Genomic DNA, 4,195 nt, shown 5'->3' with positions numbered 1-4,195 from the left:
GAACGACGGAATGAATCCACTCGCGTGCAGAATCAAACCAACGGTCCAGAGAGTCAACGAGTTATCCAATTATATAACGGATTCGAACTCAGACACCAAAACAGATTTACTGCCTAATCGGGATCCAGACTTCCAAATCAGGAATCAAGTCAACAAATAGATGTCAGACCAATCAACCGCATAACCGAATCACAGACGAAGCGGATACAAGGACCGAAACAACCGAACGACGGACGCAAAGCCCGGAGTGGCTCGGCCAAGGCCGAGCCACCCTGAGGTGGCCGCCCAGATCTGTGCCAAATGCACAGATCTGGTTGCCTATAAATAGGCGAGGTCATTCATCATTTTGGAGGACTTTTGGAAGAACTTTTGGAGAGCCGAAACTCTGTCGGATTGAGACCTCATCTTGGAGTTCTTGAAGGCTTGAAGACTTGGACGTTTGGATCTGATTCTCGGCGAGCACCCACATCACACAAAAAAGGCAGGAGTTCGAGGGGATCAAGATCTCAGATCTACGTTGTTACACTCCGGATCTAAGCTTGGTCTTAGATCCCGAGACTTGGACGATTGTTTCCTTGGTGAATCAATCCTCCCCCGGCTATTATTTCCTTCGTGAAATAATACCCGTTATACTGCGTAGATCTGCTCGGATCTAGATCGCGCGGTGGTCCACGGCAAACAACCCCGGCGCAGGCAAACAACCCACCAAAGCGAGTGACCGAATAACAGGAGCTCGCGATTTGTTCACAAGGAGAAAAAGTTGTAATTTTTAATTTTCTTTATTTTTAATTTTCATTGTAACCGGATCTAAAAAAGACCGGATCTTCTGTAACCGAAAAACTGTTATTCAAGATAGCAATGACATCAATGAAGAAAGCAACGAATTTCCCCGCGAACACGGACGTCGTGACGAGTATTATTCCACCTCCGATGATTTTTCACCTATTCCGCTCACTTTGACAGGAGGAATAGTTATGTTGACATTATCTTCTTCCCGTTCATTCTCCTCTTGATTCGGATTATTGCGACGACTGGGTTCTCCTTGGTGAGTTGTCAGTGCCGCGATTTGCTGGTCATGCATCTCTCTCATTTGCTGCATGGCCATCTCCATCTCGAACTTGAAACTTTCCTTCTGCCTAGCTAGGGCATCTTCAAGCATCTTGGTTACTTGTTCGGCGCTTATCATGAGTACCTCGCGGGGTTGTCCCTCGCTGGATACCGTGTTGTCCGATTCAATCGCAGAGCAGGCATCTGATCCTTCGTCTTCTGACGGTAATCTCGTCCGAACCCTACTATAAGTTCCTCGTGTAATGGTTCCAGACTGCAGATGAGTTAAATACCAGGGTACTAGCGGAATTGACTCGGGATTATCCCATGTCGATGCCTTTTTGCTGGTCATATTAGTGGTGACCTTCGGAAATTCTCCGTCTTCGACTATCCTTCTTCTTCGTCGGAAACGCCTAGGCTTGGTCTCAGACGTTCCGGTGGAAATTCTCTCGAACACCAAGACTCTCCTTGGGGCTTTAGAACAACAGCACTCCGATAGCACCGCCCTGATGATGTTGGCACACGGACAGTGAGGTTCCGTGTCTCGAGCATCTCTCTTTCGAGACTTACTCGTATCCCCAGCTCTATAGTACAACTCATCAGTTTGATAACTGGAGCAACCCATAGAGTGTTGGCATGACTTCCCAGGTATAACACCATCATCGTCAGACGAATATGTTTTCCTCTGGGGATATGACGCTTTATTAGCGTTTTCAAGAGTCGCTCGTTCAAGTCTACGCTTTTGCGAGCGTAAAAACTTAACGGGCTCTTGAACTTCGACACGCAACCCAATGCGGTCGGCAATAGGGGTTTTCCCTTTGTTATCTTCCTTGGGGGGATTAGCACGACCCCCAGTCGGGTTCATCATTTGGGGACCTTTCAACGGACCCAATCGCTCCTTGACAGGTGCTTTGCCTCGGTTCCCGGGTAAAGGACCGATGCGACCTTTCAAAGGAACCCTGGATCTTGAAGGATCCGTGTTCTTACCTGACTCCGCCGGAGGTGCGGGGGCAAGGGGAACGGGATCTGGATTTGATGAAGGTTGGACAGCAACATCGTCCGCTCTTGTCTTAGGCGCCTCTGCTTTCTGCAGGAGAGCTCGGGCATGCGCAAGCAACGCGCGGCGTTTCTTGATTCGTTCTTCGAGGGTTGAGCGAGTCCTCGTGACACGAACCCATTCGTTCGTTTCTGCCTTGGAGGAGGAGTTGGTTATGCGCCGTTGTTGCTCTTGGCGCTGTCTGGACTTTAGATCTTCATTGTAGCGGATCCCGTCCATCGATTCTGTGGCTTTGGCCAGTTGTCGTGCAAGGCGTTGGCGCCGTCTTTAGCGCGCCCTCTTCGACGGAGCTGGAGCAACTTCAGCGGTCGCCTTTGTGGCGGGAGGGAGATCTGGATCTGCAGCCTCGACCTCCTTGGATGCCGCCGGGATGTCACGGGGCACGGGCGCAGCAATGGCGACGGGATCTTGGATCTTAGAGCCGGAGGTCCCGCGAGCATTTCTGGAAGATGAAGTCTTCCTACGCCTGTTTGGAGAGGCGGATCTGGAGGAGGAGGAAGAGAGGTACTCTTCAAACTTTTGCTGATCGAACTCGTATTCGATCTCTTCATTCACCCGGATCTTGAATGCCGGTTGCGTCACGACGGCCTCGGCAGCGAGGCCGTTGGCTCCCACTGTGGTCGCCAGCTTGTTTGCGTCGAAAGTTGTTGTATTCATTGCTGTATTCATTACAACTTTAGTCGTTACAATGAAATCAAAAAAAGATTGTCTTTTTTATAAGACCTTTACACAATGAAAACAAAAGGTTACAACTCTCGTCAAAACAAACGTAGAGATCGTTTATCGGTCTTCTGCTTGCGTGGGTCTTTTGCCTGTGACGGGGACGTCAATATCCGTCGCGAGGAGATCTAGAAGCTTGAAGCGCCTATCTCGGCTAAAACGAGATATTTGCTCTTCTTAGGATTACTGGCGAAGGGTAATACTAAGGAACGGACACGGGTGATGAAGAATCTGATGAAGACCTCTCCTCTGTTGAAGCGCTCGACCACTCTTCACTGCAGCAGGGCTTCGCCAACTCTCCAAAAATCCAGATCTTGAAAAAATGAGGCATTGGGTGGCTATTTATAGGCAATGGGAGCACCTAGGGTGCCTAGACACCCCTGGGGTGTCTAGGAAAAGCCTAGACACCCCTGGGGTGTCTCAGAAAATCCGAGACACCCCTGGGGTGTCTCGGAATTTCCGAGACACCCCTGGGGGTGTTTTGGAATTCCTGAGACGTCCGTTGAGGTGCATTCGATTGTTTTCGCCGTAAATTCTTCGTCCGAACTCGGATTTGAGTGATTCCAAGTGCGTTGGAAGCCTGACGAAGAGTTCTACCCGCTCTGATGGTTGGATTATCTGTAGGATGAACGAGATATGGAGGGCGTTGTTCCTTTTGTAAACGTCTTTTTTAGATCCGGTTACAACGAAAATCAAATAACACAAGAAATAAAGAAAATTACAACTTTCTCCTTTTGTGTCGAACGAATCGCGAGCTCCTGTTTTGCGGTCGCTCGCTTTAGTGGGTTCTTTGCCTGTGCTGGGGTTTATCCGTGGTCGCGGGGCTCTCGATTAGCCCGTGCCTTTGTTATCCCGAAATCCTATCAGCTCACGTAGTTCGTCGATTCACTTCAATCGTTCATCGACATCAATCGAACTCCTGTGGATCGGATAGTGACGTTCATCGTCGCTCTTTAACACTGAACCGTTCGTGGAGACCTATAGGCAATTTTCGATGCCTACAGATACCCCCTCCAAAGCGTTCCGGACTCGTTTCTTTTATAGAAGAGGCTGGAATACTTTGGATGTGATTGGTCTAGCCTTCAGCCGGCGTAAGGACCTGTAGTTAGCTTCAACTCTTGGCTCCTTCGATTTTCGGTCTATTCGATGCTTTGACGAATAACCGAAGTTCTTCCGGCGCTGCGTTTATCGCTTGGCCGTCGTCGGAGTCTCGAGTCTGCAGCTGATGAATTGAGTTTGGCTCGTGTCATTGAGTTGACCTTGAACTACCTCCGTCACATTGTGTTGACTTAGGGTTTCAGATCATCGTGTGTTGACTTTTTGTCGCAACGCGTTGACTGGCGTTGACCTAAGGTTACGCGTTGACCGGCG

General features: G+C 49.4%; 1 protein-coding gene across 1 annotated transcript in view; it reads left to right on the top strand.

The window, feature by feature from the left end:
- LOC109831013 overlaps positions 1-4,195 on the top strand; it is a 70,560-nt gene that overhangs the window by 18,078 nt on the left and 48,287 nt on the right. The gene's annotated exons all lie outside the window — the stretch shown is intronic.

This window comes from Asparagus officinalis, chromosome 2 (genome assembly GCF_001876935.1).
Source record: "Asparagus officinalis chromosome 2, Aspof.V1, whole genome shotgun sequence".
In the NCBI taxonomy this organism is placed as follows: domain Eukaryota; kingdom Viridiplantae; phylum Streptophyta; class Magnoliopsida; order Asparagales; family Asparagaceae; genus Asparagus; species Asparagus officinalis.
Note: the sequence above shows the minus strand (reverse complement) of the source record. Positions and strands in the feature narration are given on the sequence as shown.